The following is a 17945-nucleotide window of genomic DNA, read 5'->3' as shown; positions in this document are numbered from 1 at the left end:
TTACAAATCTGTAATTTGGTTAATTGCATAATCACCCTCGTCGACATGAGGGCGCAACGATCTTGTTCTGCCACCGGAGTCTGTCTTCGGCTGGGGCACAACTGGGGCCCTGTCCTATGAGAGACCCATCTCCGACAGCTCTGCATCAGTTGTTTTTGGTCTTCCACCCCTTTTGGTGAACATCTGAGGGCGACTTTGGGGATCCGTTCCGGTGGCATCAGCTATGTCTTTGCAGCCCAGCCTGTGACTTTATGCCGGTTCTCGTTTGAGATCGTGTTAGGCCAGACATTGAGGATTCTGCGGAGGCCGGTGTTGTGGAATGCATCAACCTTGTTTTAAACCATTTGGTTAATGCAGACACCGAACACAAGTTTGAGACTGTTTTGAAATATGGAAAAGATGACGTTTCACGGCGAGTGACACAGGTTACCGACGTCATTCTGTCGCAGTTGCTCTGCTTAATGCTGCTGAATTCTTTCCACAGTGCGTCCTTCTACCTCCTGTCCCACGAGTTTTCTGTGCAGCAGCATATTCCAAAAAGCCATGTGCCATGCATCTTACCTGGAACAGAATTTATAGCCACAGTAGTCACGTCTTTAAAAAAACATATTCACTTCATTAAAAAAAGTCAAATTGTCCTTCTGCAGGTAAATGCACTCATGAGGGGTCTCTTAAAATCTAGCACATATTGAAGACCTAATTCTATTTGTGATCATTTAGGTACAGCTTATATTTCTCCATTATAACTATTGAGAAAAAGAGCATTTGCCATCAATACACAACAAATTGCCCACAGATGTCAGGGTCAACCATGTGAGCAGAGGTTCAGTGCCTTGCCCAACACATGTGGGCAGGAGGAGGTGGTGATCAAACCTCCAGCCCTGTGATCAGTAATGGAATGTTTTTCCCTCAAGGAACTGAACATGGCCCTTGAAATGTAAATGGTAAATATCAGTGAAATTTAAAAAAGGAACAGCTGTTTTTGGTCATAGCTTAACTGAAGCTGATATAATGAAATACAAATTCCACTGCATGGCAGGGAAAAAAAGACATCTGAAATGGGATTAAAGACAATCATTTTAATTTCTTTACATTTACAGTAACAGTGCTGCTGCCATCGGGGACTTTAAGAGAGGGATGGTCAGTGAGGTCATCACTGGGGAAAGAAGAGGGGACAGGCTAACAGACAGCAAAGCATATTCTCCAAAGTCATGAGGTCATAAGCAACAGTCATTTACTGCAGGCTTTTCATAGCTACTGCACTGTGCTGGAATCAACGGCAAACTGAAAATATGTTTGAGTCTAGCGTGAGAGTGCATAAACGAAGTGGGGCTGTCCCCCCAGTGCTTCTCTACTCCTGTGATAATGCGCTTTAAATATCACATTGTCATTGGGATCGCCTGCATATTTGTTACAATGCAGTACAATAACAAGTCCACTTGTGACTGAAACTATGTTGGCACATTTCCAATGGTCTGCCTGATTCCAGAGAACTGCACACTGTAGGTGTTTCAGTAGAAAATAGAAGGAGAAGAACTTTTCAACGTGCGGCTTTTATCCTAGATAACTTCAGTTCTGTACATCACATCTGAAATGGACTTCTCTGCAAAAAAACACAAATTCAGAAATGAGTATACAACTATGATGCAGGTTATTATTTTTAACAATGAAATATAGTAAATGTCCTTCATAGCCGGAACTTTAGTGTACAATATATATGCTGTTTTTATGTAGCTGTTCAGTAAACACAGGTAGACATCAAGAAAACCAACAGAAAATACAGTATGCCTTTAATTGGACATAAGAGCTAGTGAATATGATATTAAGGGTAATTATAATAGAAGGTTTGTTATTTCATTTCAGCTAGGTCAGTTTTGCCACTTGGCTTGGTTAAGTTTCTACTCGGAGACTTATCCTTCCCACTGTTTACCAGGAGGTGATGGTACGCTTTAAGAAGTATGGAAACCCATGATGGCAAAATGAGAAGTGCCAGTACTGCCAGATTCAATTGGTACTGTTGAGTATTTGATTTTAAGACTAGATCACCAACTCTGGGGACTATGCAGTGAATCAGGGTTTTAGCATCGTCACTGAATTCACAAATGAAAAACACTACTGGGCGAGCACAAAACAAATTTGTGCAATCAGACAAGATTTGCAAGCGTGCTGGAACAGACGGGAAAGCTTAGAACAAGCTGAGACTGAGTGAGGACAGAGGGCTTCATCTTCATACAGGGTGTGTTGCCTCTGGCATTTTCACTACATTGAGGAAAATGCCACACACTGTGCCTGTCTGTCTGGTATTTCCATGTCTCGCCATCCGGAGAGGTGCAGTGGGGGGAGTGTCACTAGCAATCCAGCAATGCACTGTAATTTTGGTGTCAAGAGTCACTGTATTTTGCACCTTCTGCCTGCTGCTCAGAGCAGGTCAACAGCCCACTGCACGGTACACCTCTGCACCCACACAGAACCCTTTTTATGTATGCTTTTCTTGTCTGTTTCACTTTCAGTCCACACTTTTCAGCCAGTAAAAACATCTACATGCACCGCAATAATTTCCAAAAGCAAAGATAAATATCTTATTCTCAGCAGCAGCTGTCGTCCACACCAGCTTCCATCCTGTAGGTCTTATCTCTCAGTTTATTAGAGCCACATATAGTCATTTAAATGTTGACTAAGGTTTGGTTCAGGTTTAGACTCTAAAATGACTTGGGTAGGGTTGAGGAAATGTCATGGTTTGAGTTAAAATAAGTACCCCGTTCAGCTTTAGTGACTAAAATAACTACTTGATTACCGCTGTAGTAATGGTTAAAAGAAACTATGGGTAGGAAACGAACAGCAGTCTCCTGTGACAAAGCTGCACACTTTGTTGACCCATCCATCCACCACAAGCCTCCTCCTCCTGATGAAGTTTTGAGTCCATATCAATTTCGTGCATCTTCCACCTTAGATCCCAGCCCGTTCTCATTCCCAGGTCGTCAAATACCGACAAATTGTCATGCCACTCTGTGTCTCATTCAGATGCCCAATGTAGCCCACGCTTTAGCATCTGCATGAGACGTCTTTATAACATTGGGGTTAACAGTTCAGGCACCAAGATTACTTGGTTACGTTTAGGAAAAGATCATGGTTTGAGTGAAAATACGCATACTTGATATGTAAGTCACATTTGTAACATGACTTTTTGGTTTCACACGGGACGGTCTTCTGGGTGAAAGTCCTGTGTTTGTTGGACCCACTCATCCTGACTACCTGCCCACACAGAATTTCTCACACTTCATACTACATCATCTGACTTCGTAAAGGCTTTCTGGCAGCCCATGTGAATCTCATACAGGATATCTGGTGTGTCTGTATGAGACTCCAAGGGGCATGATAAAAAATCATCATAATAAACATGCCACCAGAGGCAGCTTGTCAGACAAAAGCAAACATAGATCGCATTAATCTATGTTGGGCTTCTGTAAATATCATCATAGAGTACGGTCTAGATCTGCTCTTTTATGAAAAGCGCTCTGAGATAACTGTTGTTGTGATTTGGCGCTATATTAATAAAATTGAATTGAACTGAATTGAGCATGTCAACAAATGACTGACCATGAAAATACCACAAGTGCTTCACCAGGCCCTCTACACACTGAAGGCAACGCTCTTGATTGTGCTTTGCATTTTGCACCATAACTTATTCACTTTCACTCAGAAAGTCAGATTGAGCAGATTAAACTCCAGACGTTTTTTTGTGAAGCATTGTATCAAGACTCTGCCCTTTAAAGAAGTCACATTATGCTCACTTTCAGGTTGTACCAGAACAGGTTTACATGGTTTCATTTTCAAAAAACACCATATTTTATGTCATACTGCACATTGCTGCAGCTCCTCTTTTCACCCTGTGTTTTATCTACAGAGTGAAGCATCTCAGTTCTGTTTGATCTTTGTTGGGAGTTTCACATGCACAGGACTACTTTACAAACCCCTACCCAATCAGAAGCAGAGTAGGGTGGATCCTGACAAGCCAGTAACCAGGGCAAGAAAACATGTTTGATGATGGCTACAGTAGCTAACACGTTGCATGGGATTTCATGCAATGACAAATGGCAGCTAGTGGCAGTTGTATGTGTTGTATATGTTCTCTACATTGCTCTCGTTGAGAAATGACCTGTTTCCATTTTCGCAATGGGCAGCACTGATAAAGAACTCATGCAAATAAAACCGTGCCTCTATTTTGTCATACTGTCAACATTTTTATCATTACTTTTGAGTGAGATTTTTCCAACTGCCCTAATTTCTACCTTGCATGGTTATTTGTATGCCATTGGCCTTCTCCAGGAAGTGAGGGAGGGTACTTTACCATATTAGTTTTGATAGTAGCCATAATGAAGTGAATAGAAGGTAACAGCTGCCTGTCTGGTAGGAAATCTTTAACACTATGGTGTGCTTTGGAAAAGGCAGAGTTTATAGGAAACATTTCAAATGAAACGCCCTGATCAAGTTCACATTGTCCAAAGTCCGCATGGCCTCTAGGGAATCAGGTTTATCATTTATCATTATCAACATGTGTTAAAACTGTCAAGCAGTAGTCATGTTAGCTGAGTTTGTTGAGCCTCCACACAGTGGCTAAGGAAAATGCAGAGACAGACTCTCTTCCTGCAGTTGTGCTTCTCCTCTCTTGTATGGATGGGATCTGGGCAGGGGAAGCTTAGAACCAGGACAAAGAGTCCTGATAACATACCCTACAGGTTTGTCTGGCTCTGGGACTGTATTCAGAGCTGATGGAGGGATGGAACAAAAGCAGCACTGTACCTTGGGCAGGCTGAAGGAAACAATTGTGGGTCTCTGGATGAGACCACATTGAATTGGGATGGGAAATGAGCAAGGGAACTAGCCCTCTCAGAAATCTGGCGCCTGATTCCCAAAAGCCCACCAGTTAAACTTTGTAAGGAGTTGAATGCACGTGACAATGCTTGTATCTGTTCTATTTAGCTCCTTATGTCAATAAAATCTCTAATGTTCACAATAGGAAGCACAAGGTGAACCAAATTTCCAAGTGTCCTTAAAGGTACAATGACATTTACTCATTTAGCTGACGCTTTTATCCAAAGCGACTTACAATTGCTATACATGTAAGAGGTCATGCACCTCTGGAGCAACTAGGGGTTAACAGTGGGGGATTGAACCCAGGTCGCGAACCTGGGTCTCTCACACCAAAGGCAGGCGTCTTATCCATTGCGCCATCGCCACCCCCGAATATCTGTTCAGATGTTCAGTTTCCTACACAATACCCAGAGGAACTGTGTAGTCAGCCAAATCACAGTTTATATTAACATGTAAATACAGACTATGAACTATATATATATGAAATATTTGGCATCTGGCTATTAGCATGTCATTCCCTGTAACATTTCACCATTCATTTACCTTCATGTAAGCAGCAGCAGTGATACTGTCACTGAGCGTGCAGCAGCAGCAGTTTAGGCAGAGCAAAAGAGGAATCAGAGCTAGACAGCTTAATTTGACTATCTGTTCCAAATATTGTGTTACATAGAGCTCTGTGATACTACTTGTACATATGTGACTGTTACTTGATTCCAGTCATTGGGTGTACATTACTATGAAACAAGTTAGCATAGCATAACCCTGTTTGATGTTTGCTTGTCATGTTGCAGAAAGACTTGACAAACATGAATGAAGACGTTTGACAGATTGGCATCATGATGTAGTTATTTCAGCATCCCATAGATCTGTTTATTGTAATGAAATCACTGCAGAATGTTTATTTTGGGTTCACAGCGCTGTAGTAAACCAGAGTAAGGGCGAATATTCGCAGGTTGTGTTTAGTATCCATAAATAATCCAGTAGTCAAACTCGAAATGTGGGAATACATTATGAGGATTACACCCAGCGTGATTATTCATTTTCTATGTGACCTAGGGGCAGTTCTGATTGGCTTGTCTTAATGATGATAATTCATCACATAAGAAAATGAGTAAGGAGATTGATTAGTCTCTCCAGGATTTTGCGATGTCGCGATCGCAGCTATTAACACAAATTCAACAAATCCCCGTGAATTCAGCGCAACCTTCAATTTTGACCAATCACCCCTGCTTTTCCACAAATTTGACCAATCAGCGCCTGCAAAACATTGTCATACGTCAGTTTGTCATTTCTTTGTTTAGAAGTCGTACATGTGGAATGCCATCGTCTCACATTTGCAGACAAAAAAAAGGACCGTGAAAAACAGAATCGATCTTCTTTACCACAGCAGGGTAAACTGTTTTGCAAAATGTGCAGCATTGTGGTCGAATAAAAGAAATTGTGATTGACACATAGAGTGGCAGAAAGGCATGGAGGATGTCAGACGAGACAAATCACTGAAACAGGCTGCTGCATCCCGGTCAATTTCAAGCGCTGAAAGAATCAAGGTAAGCTGGTTTAAACATGCAAGGTTAGTGTTAGGCCTGTGAAATCCTGGTGGGACTGTTTAATGATTCAGCTATATTCTAAAGTTAAAAAAATCACATCTATCTTGCAGTTTTCACTTAATACCACAATTGTATCACAAAAAACGCCCCAAAACATTGCTACTTTGATCGCAATTTTGGAGAAAAGCTGCCGCCAAATCATTTTAGAGCGCAGCAATCACTGAAAAGGCCGCAAAATCCTGTAGGGACTGACTGAGGCAACATACTGTTTTGCACTCCTGGCCCCTTTGATTGTTTTTTAACACTTACTGTGCTGATTAGAGTGGTACATATACTTATGTTGATCAAAACTATAAGACAATGAGGTTGTTGAACAGTTTTGGTATTTCTCATTTTACTTCTATAAACATAAAAAGAGCATAGATGCATCACATGAAACAATCTTTGGAGCAAAGAAAGTTAACCCAGGAGGGAAACTGCTCCTTTAAACCTGGCATGTTTTCAGAGTGTGCAGCACCAAGTGAATACTACCTGTCTGCATTAGACCCGTCTGTTCTGAACATGGCTCATTTTGTCTTTAATGTTTTTATTAAAGTTTTATCTTGAGGCCTACATGCTTAGGCTGCTATAATATAGCAGTTCAGTCAAATTTACCAGCAGTAACCGGAAGCTGTTTGTCTGAATGCATCTGCAGGGTATTAGAGAGCCCCCAGTCGTCACGCAGATAGCATCTCAGAAACCAAGGCAGCACAAATCCAATGTGGTCTGCTACCAGTGCCCCAAACACCATCTGACAGGGCTTCACTAACACTAGTTTTTGGATTTGGGCTGTGCTGCATTTCAGAGAACAAGAATGGGTACTGACAAGTATAATGGAGTTTCTAGGTGTGTCACACTATGAAAAATGTATTATTTTAATGGAAGAAGTCAAATCTGGTCATGCTTACTTATTAGAAATTATTAATTCTTGCAAGCATATTGTTGTTGAAATGGGTTATAATGTGATATTCAAGACATACAGATTGTATGATACAAACCAAAATTAAGACCATCATCTTCTTATAAAGGTAATGTAATGCACTAAAGAAACAGAGAACAGCTGTCAGAGATCCCTATATTGAACGTCAGCATGAGTTACCAGTTAAACGGTAAGTCTTGTGATGTACTGTATTTTTCTTCTGGTCAACAAATCTCATCCCAAGAGACTCAAACCAACAATGAATGAACTAACACGTACAGTGTGGGGTTAGATATACAAAACACATTTCACACACATAAACTGGTAGTTTTAAAAACGGAAGGTGCAGTGAGAACTGTGCATAAGGAGTTTTTGCATCTGGCCCATGGTGTCGTAAGGTGCTTTAGAGGGCCACCGAATGTGGATTAATCTAGTCCCCAAAAAATGCATCATTTCTTCCTCTTTGAGTAATGTTTGCTAAAAAAAATACACCGAGCAGCTGTTTTAGGAAATTATGAAGCCTTTATTTGAAAATGAAACGATCTATTTGTAAGCTGTTTTTAAAGATTTACACTTCAGAGCCACTGACTAAGCCTTAATAGAGTGCCAATGGAAAACGGAAAATGGAAAAATAAATGTCCAGAAATGCTTGTTGTTTTTTTCCTTACCTGTGCATTTCTGTACTGCCAATGAAGTGGCTTGTATAACGCTGCAAAATCTATTTTGAGAACATTTAGAGCACAGCACTCACACATACACAAACAGCCTATCAGTAACCAATGATATAGGGATGTATATGGAAAGCTATGGAAACAACCAATTCTACTTTAACCCTGTTGGCTGATGTCCAGAGCAGATAGCGCATATTAAAAATTTAACAGAGATACACCTTAATCATTATCTTAGGGAGCCAGTGGGCTGGGACTGCCATGCATTAATGCTTTCTGGCTCAGTAGGCATTTCCATTATTCCATGCACTGTAACCATGCAGTTATGGATGTGTGAGTCTGTATTTGAATATGTGTCGCAGACTCACACACTCTCTCTCTCACATACACTGTGCTTTCTAACTTCACAAACTGTTCACTAAAATCCTCAGTGTGATATTATTTCACATCCAGATATATTTAAGGACAGCCAGTGTTACATGGCAGAAGTTGCACAGACGAACAATCATCAACAGTAATCAATTAATGATTGGCTGTCTTCTTATCTTACTGCCTATTTACACAGGACACAATTATTATACAATGACAATGCATATTTAAAGACACACTTGCTTTCACAGGGAAATCCAGTTTTGGAGGCACTGCAGGCTCGTTAGGGGGTCATGACTGGAAGGGCAGCGGGGCTGAACCACCTGTCCAATGCACAGAAGCCTATTGCATTCTCTGAGCAAGAGTCCAAGTCAAGTCTCAAGTCTCTCGTGGTTATAACGAATGTTGTATCACCTGCGGCGTTCAATCCAGGCTGCTTATAATACTGCATGGCTATAACGAATTCTGTAACTGTAACCTGTTTTTCACTTACAGAACCCAACCATGTAATGTGCAATGCAATTAATGACAGTTGACTTATTGTAAGTCAACACCAACCGTAGACTCTCAAACCAGTGTAACGTTAACTGAATAAAACAGTAACATTACATGATCAACATTAAACCTGTAACCTGTTTTTCACTTACAGAACCCAACCATGTAATGTGCAATGCAATTAATGACAGTTGACTTATTGTAAGTCAACACCAACCGTAGACTCTCAAACTAGTGTAACGTTAACTGAATAAAACAGTAACATTACATGATCAACATTAAACCTGTAACCTGTTTTTCACTTACAGAGAGCACAACCATGTAGCCTAACAAATCTACAATTAATGGCAGCTTAACTCCTGTAAGTCAACACACCCCAGACTCTCAAACCAGTGTAATGTTAACTAAATAAAACTTTAGCATTACCAATAATAAACCTGTAACCTGTTTGCAGCCAGCATTAATAATTAACGCTGACAGCAACCAGTGGGATGTTAATGATTATGTTAATCGACTGCCACAAGTTTGGTAAGTAAACGAACGCTCATTCATCTTTTCATAATGAAGTAAACCTCCCATAGGTCGTAGCTAAAGCAAGAAGCAAGCTAACGTTAGATGGCCAATGGTGAACTAAACATGTTTACTAACCTCAGGTTACTAACCTATTTTGCGTTCAGCGCTTCTTTGTTTGGGCCTTGTTTTATGAAGTTTAAATGCCAAAGTTTATGATGAATGGTGGAGCAGCTGCCTGTGTTTGTTGTTCTCTCTCATATGTGGCCGCGTGCAGCTATAACCAGCTGATGGTTATAGGTAATGCAGGGAGGGGAATAATAACAGCACGCTCATCAGACGTTTCCTAAAAATAAACATTGTTCACGAGTCCCGCACCTCGAGTCCGAGTTGAGTCTAAGTCTATATAGGTACCTGTCTAATGTATATGAGAGCATGTGTTGTGTTGCATGAGAGTATGTGTTGAAAGATGTTTATTTCTGTATTTTGTATTGTATTTTCTCTGTAAAGTTGCAGAATGGACAGAGTCCAAAACAAATTTCCCTTCGGAGACAATAAAGTATCTAATAAATAATCTTCTCATATCTATCTAATGAGGACGAGTCTCAAGTCGAGTCTGAAGTTACGTGTGTGACTTAAGTTGGACACAAATCCGGGTCTCAAACACGAGTCCCCATCTCTGGCTCTGGAATATATAATATAAAGCATAAGTGATTTGTAGGTCTTAAACATGCCAAAACACCTGTTGAAGAAGAAGCGTCATTTTCAGTGCGCAGTAGCTGTGTTTGCTTCACTAAACAAATAATGCTGACCTCATTCAGATAGACTGCATTATTTGTGCTTTGGTAAATATCAGATTTGAGAACATCCCTAATACTGTATGTATACTCCACAATACTAATTGAAGAACGTGTTTCATAATACCAGAGGCATGGCTCGTGTACGCCCCTCATACAAGCTGGACCAACCAGATTACAGACAAAGAAAAACACTAACCACTGGGCATCTGCTATTACACTTGATACACACACATATTACATATATCCTTGGTAGTACTAAACAGTCAAATATGATGTATACTAACAAAAAAACACAGTTATCGCAGTTAGTATATGGTACATACTGGATTTGATTAGTATGTTGTATGGGCAACAAGAGAGAGAGAAACGCTACATTACAACCTGGAGGCAGACAGGAAAGTTTAAGTTCTTTACCAAAATCAGATTCATTTATGAAGAACTCAGCAATTTTTACTCCGGGTAAGAGACGGACACTGTCATGGAAGCAGCAAAATGTACCAGAGCATGTTACAGCCTGACAGGAAACCAGAAGAACAACACATTAAACTGCTCAGCCGATGAAAACCTCTGAAAATATGTTACATATTTGTATCTCCACATTCATGTGTCATTACAGTACACTGTTAAACTATATCTCATCTTGTACAGGCGATACACTCTCATTTCTGATTTGATTTTTCTGTAGTATACTACAAGTATACTGTTCTCTATAGTTCCAGGTTTGTACAGTGTAGAATAGTGTAATAATGTGCAATACATTTAATATTTTTCCTTTCTGAAAGTTTGTACAACATGGTTATATGTACTTAATGCGTATGCCAATAATTTAAATGGGAATTGAGTACATAAGGGTCTGAAGAATTCCTTCTGAAGGTCTGAGACACCTGACTGATCCTGTCGTAATGGCTCCTTCAGCAGTGTGTAAGAAAAAGATTCAGTGTTGGTCAGAAAGATTTAATAATACCAAGGAAGAGGATTCGGATCATTTAAAAATGTTCTGAGATGAATGTTAGGAGGCTGAATAAAATGGAATGACAGGTCAGACAAAGTCTTTTTTCTCCGGATCCTAAGTCAATCCCAGACCTGTGCTACTTTAAAATGTTCTTCACAGAACAGGTGAATGTGCTGCTCTCAGCAACCAGCATCAATTTGGCAATCAGATGACATTATTTGTCTCCCCACCCACACAGTGCAGCGTGTTAGTGTGGCTAACAGTGGCTTTCCCTTTGTGTCTGAGGCAGCAACAGGCCGCTCAAGCTGTTTGCACTGCTGCCGCTAGAGAACGTGGCGGCCGAAAATGTTAGTTTGTGCCTGGTGGAGGCTAAATCCACACCATCTGATTCAGCAGATGGAGAATCAGCGTGCCACTCTCCTCACATGAATGTGCAAAACAAGGCAGAGTGGCAGCGCTACAAAACAAATCAGGTATGACTTTAAAGCACTCCAAGTGATGTGCTGTCTGCTAACCTTCATCCTCTGCTACTATCACAGCCTCTCTCCATGTGAATACGATAACGCACTTGGCTTTAAAGCACTCAGACGGGTACAGCACCTGAGAGTTTTGACCTTCCTTGTTTTGATAGGCTGGATTTGCGTTCTCAGGGTCACCACTGAAATTAGCACAACAACAGTGAAAACCAAAACAAGCTTGACTGGAAAATCATTGAAAAGACTCTTACCTGGTATGCATATCACACCAGGAAATTGATTCCGGCCCCAATCATTACAAGCGACACTGGACGGTTCTTTTCAGCCAGTATAGTTTTTTCCACAAAGCTCACATCTATTGCTCACAAAGAAAGAAACAAAATCAGTTGCACCATTGAGAGATAACATCACAGTGATGCTCTTTGATTGGCTTGTCTTTGTAATTATTGTTATTTTCTTTATCAGTTACACAGTGGTTGACATAGAATTGATCAAAACTGATACAAATGAAAGACATGCTTACAAAGACAATGCTGGGTCCCACTGCAGATGCAAATCTTTAAAAACAGCTCACAAATATTTAGTTTCTCAAACAGGAGGAAAAAGTGCATTTTGGCTATTTTCATCGGGAGATTAATCATGATTTGGTGCTGTATTGAGTATCAAATTAAACTGTGTGTGTGTGTGTGTTTACGGTGATGAAGGAACGTGTCACCCGTTTTCATAGTTTTTGGGAAACAATGGAGTTCTGCAGCTCAGAGGAAGGAGAGACACCGTGCTGTGAGACTCACACAGTATATCACAGTGGGTTTGGCTCTGAATTAGTTCATGATTAAAAATATACTGACAAGCACCAGATTTTTATTAAATGTATGTTCTAATAATAGCCTATACCCACACACACACACACACACACACACACACACACACACACACACACACTTTTCCATAAATTGGAAATATGTCAATGCATCATTTTATACATCTTTCTCCAAATTGCATTTGATATCAAGGATTCATATGAATTTATCAGAGTTTAAACAACACAAAGAAACAGTAAGCTGGGCGGAAATACTGAACTCTATAACCAAATGTGTGTGTGTGTGTGTGCGTGTGTGTCTTAGTGTAAGATTAATGCACCTATACTTTATTAAAATAATATGATGTTCCTCTGAAGGTTGGTTATAAATTCGTAGATCTTGTGCTTGCACCAAACACCTGAAATGTTGAGGGAGATCCTACGTGGTCAGAAAAGAGTGAGGCATCAATGACAGAATCATAACAAGTAAAGACTTTTGACAGTGCTTTTCAAAAAGGAGTACTTTACATTATATTCCACACTATGAGGAATGGCGCTCAATAGAGTACCTCATTGGATGATTGTAGGGATGAGGCCAAGGCTCTCGGAGAGCCACTTTCCTCCAGCTCTTGAGTTGGATACAAGCTTCTGCTCTTGAATGATGAATGGGCTCCTCAACTAGCGGCTCTGTAATGAGGCATTTGCAGCCATGACAACTGGAGTCTGCAAAGGTCAGAGGTGTAAAAGAGTGAAGAGCTACACACATGTATATATATATATATATATATATATATATATATATATATATATATATATATATATATATATATATATATATATACACATATATATGTATATATATACATACATACACAGATATATACTAGCTAGACAGAGAGAGAGAGGGAGAATTTTTACCAAGATCTGTCTTTTCTCAAAAGACTAGAAATGTGAGATAGCAAGGTTTTGTTTTCCAAAATGTATTCTGTAGCATTTTTCTCTGGTTTGAAGGAGAGAGGACAACAAACAAGGCCTGTATTTTTCTCTCAGTTATGGGTCTGCCCCTTGTGACTGCAACTGCAGGGCGGTGGGTGGTGGTTGCCTGTTTGTCAAAGGCCCACTAGCCTTGTCCATTTTGACATTCACATGGGAGCAGTAATGATCCTAAAAGCTGCAATTAAGCTGACTGTTGCGTTCCGGGGAAGCGCCTGGTGCCGGCACTGTGCTGCATCTATTATTCCCAGTGGGAATACTCCCTGAAGAACAGCGTTTTCTCTCTTCTCGCTCTTTGTCCTGGCTCACATAACTTTTATTTCTCTCTCATATTCCTAGGGTAGACATAGTACTGGATTTTTATTTACAACTATCACAAATCAGAATATGTTTTTAACACAGCTATTTCTAGAAATTCAATAGAGCCTAATTATTGCACAGCAGCTGCAGAAGTTGAACTAAACTGCTGTAATCCTGAACTAGAACTGGAATGACTGCAGTAAAAAAATGTTTTACTGTCAATTTAGGTTGTAGGTTGGAGTTTATGTAGCAGCTCAATCTAAGGGAAAATACTTAATAATGATTAAAAAATAATAATAATAATTTTAATAATAATAATAATAATAATAATAGCTGTTCAGTTATATTTTCTGTAAATTACATTTCTGAACAAGAAGGTCTAAAAAAAGCATTCTCTCCACACTGACAAGGTCCTTTATAGGACTGGGAATTAACCCCAATACATTCTGAGTACCAATTAAAATTTATCCGCTGCATCGAGCATGGACAACAACTATTGAATGCTTGGTTAAATTATTAATATTGTTCATTTATTCTGTGATCAGGTTTAACCTTTTTTACCATAGGCTTTTATCAGGGACAGCTTCTAATTCAAACACGTAAACCCTAAGCACTGATGAAAGACAAGGCTAACAAAATACGTTATTTAAGTTTAAACTTCAAGTCACTGATATTGATATTGAGACCTAATTCAGTGTATTCATTGTTTCTTGACATCCTTTCGTCCACAAATAATCATCATGTCTTTTTAGTTGTTTTATGTAAATTTGACCTCAGTGTAAAGTCCTGTCTTGAAAGGAGGGCAGTGTAGCGCAGAACTGCTGCAGTGTGCATGCAGTAAAAACCAGACATTGATTAAAAGATCAGACGTACTAGGTCACATTCAGCTGTTTGGATGTTAAATGTTCTGCTGTTTAGCTGTGCTTGATCACTGAATACAGTATCTCTGAAGTGTAACTGAATCAAATATATGTCCCATAACTGCTTGTGCAACAACATAATTAAGTGATACACAGTTTATTTTCAAACATAACCCTAACCCTTTCAGACACAGCCATATGTCAATACTATTCAGAAAAATGTATTATCAGGAGCTAAACAGGGAAATCTGAGGCTTATTGATTGGTTATTGGCTACTCTGATGGCTACAGTATAGTACAACAGTAATAATGCCTGGCAGCCTGGGAATAGTAGAACCACAGCGTGCAAGAGGCCTCCACTGGGGGAAAAGCAGGAGAACGAGATGTACAGTAAAACAGCAGGTGGGCAAATCTATCAAAGCCCCTTAGCAAACACAGACAAAAAGGGGGAAAAATCATTTTAATTAGCTGAGTGAATGCGATTTGCTGAATGTGAGGGGAGCCAGGCTCTCTCCTCTGCACATTAAAATTGGTCTAATTTTCTTTGCAGAAAAAGTCCCATCTGAGCAGCCCTGGCCGCAGTCAATCATGTTAAAAGCTACGGGTGCTTAATTTGATTTACCAATATAAAATGCAAATGAGGTGATCAAGTGGAGTGGAAGGCAGGAGTAGGAGGCTCTTTTAAGCCATCAAGTTAAATGGGAACAGACAGTAGACTGGCAATGTAAAGAATGTTTTAGCATATTCGTTTGATTAGCGCTACAAAAATTTAATTAGTATGGCTAATTGCTTGACAAATTGCTCCACATCAGAAAAAAAGCAGAATATATTCTTAATACACTACAACACCCCCAAAGTCTATGTTCTCTCGACCCATATGTTACATTTTCAGCTCAAACTGGGCCTTTCTAATATGTGAAAAGCCTAATTAAATAAATGGAAGATGGCACAACAGTCCCTTACAATAGTGAATGAGATAATGCCTGTAATTAGGCCCGCACAAGCCTGGCCATATGCCTCTGTGCAGCACTTAGGCAGGACTAGGCTGTGGCTGCAAGAACAAATCAAATAACCGTGTGCAGGGAATGCTCCTGGGATTCAGCCTTCTTATGTTAAGCCACCTAACCAGTTTTGCACCATTTGTTTTAGTATTACATGTGAAAAAGAGAAAGCAGACGTGTGGTAATATCCAAGCTAGTGCCATGCCAGCCTTATGTGTTTTAACAATGTGAACATGTTAGCAGAGTTATTTTATGCAGTAACTCAAAGCTATTTGGCTGCAACATCAGATTGAAGTGTCTATCCACACACTAAAATAATAGTCTGTTGCCTGGAGACAGGTCTAAAAATGACAGCCCACGGACTGCAAAGTCACACTGAGACTTATTACGTCTGACATTTGGTGTTATCATCCAGTGTCATTGTCTTCCTTCACTGTTTCCCCAGCCATCCCAAATTACAATCTGATCGTTGTATGTGCACAGATTCTGTGTCAATTAGAATAGTTTCAACCAATGAAAATGCCCATGGTAATTCACATTTAATTAGGTTAATTTTTCATTGAGCTATGAATCTAAGGGGAACTGAGATACTTTTCTTCCTCTAACTCTACGTTGTCCTTGTTCCCTGTGTATCATTCGGTATGATATGCACTTACAACTGGGACATCTAAATTATTTAATGTGGGACTTTCAACATACAAATGCATGCTAGGATGGGAAGATGTGACAACACTTAACACATTGCAATCTAGTGACTAAAACTACCATTTACTTTTAGCTCTGACCATCAGTCCTATAAGCTATGATAATATTGCACTCACCATTGTAATTACTGAGATCTGAGAATTACATTGAGAAAAAAAGGTCAGACAGCAACACAAGCAGTCAGGTGATCAGATTGGATGTAAACAAGCCAATGGTTTATCTAGGTTATTTGGTTTTAAAGCTGAAAGTGGGCACACTAGAATTCCTGGTTATAATTCCTCATTGCACAGAAGACCTGTGTGTGCACATGAAGTACAGTAGGTCAAACCTGAAGCAGGAAGTGGGTCCGTCTATTGTGATGGAGAGTTTGGATAATAATTTTACCGTTAGCTTTTGTTTTCTCTTCAAATAAGTTTGTCCAATCTGAGGGTTTCTTTCCTGTTACTGCTCGTGTTTTTCAACGGCCTACTTTTATTGTTACCCCATTCCCATTTTGGTGATAACAATATTAGCATATCTAATAGAACTGATGGCAAGAGCTACTATTAAAGTTGTATACAATTTCTTTTTCTTCTAAATATTAAAACCCTGACTGTTATAGCAGTGTGAAACGCTTGGTTTCATGAAATCTTTAAAATCAATTGTTTAATTAGGTTATGGAATATTTTGTCACTAAAATCGGGGGTGTCCAAACTATATTAAAGTGCATTAACATGTTCTACAAGTTTCCTGGCAATCTGTTTAGATTTTAGATTTCAAAATATCTTGCAATTACAGTAGATTTGAAAATACTTCATAGATCTGGGGAATGTTTGACTTGGCAGAGGCACAGGAGGACAGCGTAAATTATGATAAGCCAAGCATGGTCACTGAGGATCACTACAGTCAAGACAGCAGGTGCGTTGGTGAAGCAGAGCCACAAGCAGCTGGCACCACTACACAGTGAGTAGTCCTTTTCTCACTATGTCACCAACATATACACACTTACATCTATGTGCTATTCCATATATATGAAGCAAGGAGCTCCAACACAGTGCAACCCATTGTGCATCTGATTTCTCTCTGATAGTAAGCTCACAGCTGATGTTGGCTGTGGAAGCAGTCACTAAGTTGACAGATGTCCGGATAATTACAACCTGAGTGCTTTTAAATGAAGATGTACTGGGGTTTTAAATCATCAGTTTCAAGTTGTTTACTTAAAAAAACAATGTTAACAATGTCATTATCCAAGCTCAAGGATTATTATTTACAGAGAACCACTAGCGCCCATTCAGTTCATTCATATCGGCTTGTTCATGCACTTGTACATTGTTGATCGTAATAGTGAATGTGAACTGTGATGCGGCCCTGTAAACATCTGGGTCAAGGATATTTGCCTTTTTTGGATCTGTTTTAGTGGTTATGTAATGCATTCAGATAATGGATCAGCAAATTTGCTTATTAATCTTTTCTGGGCGTCAGGTATCACCATCACACAATGTGATGTAATACAGTGATGATGAAAACATTTTATTACACAAGCACATATGAAATTGAGGATGATGCTATAACGGCAGCTCCCCACAGACAAGCCCTGCCAGCCTGTTAGGATTTCTTGGTTGCATGCCCCAAATTGGTGCTCGCCTTAAAAGTGTAAGTCA

The sequence above is a fragment of the Micropterus salmoides genome, unplaced genomic scaffold, assembly GCF_014851395.1.
Source record: "Micropterus salmoides isolate LMB-PRFRI ecotype aquatic unplaced genomic scaffold, ASM1485139v1 Ms_hic_scaffold_7, whole genome shotgun sequence".
Taxonomy (NCBI): Eukaryota; Metazoa; Chordata; class Actinopteri; order Centrarchiformes; family Centrarchidae; genus Micropterus; species Micropterus salmoides.
The sequence above is the reverse complement of the archived record's forward strand: the minus strand, read 5'-3'. Positions refer to the sequence as shown.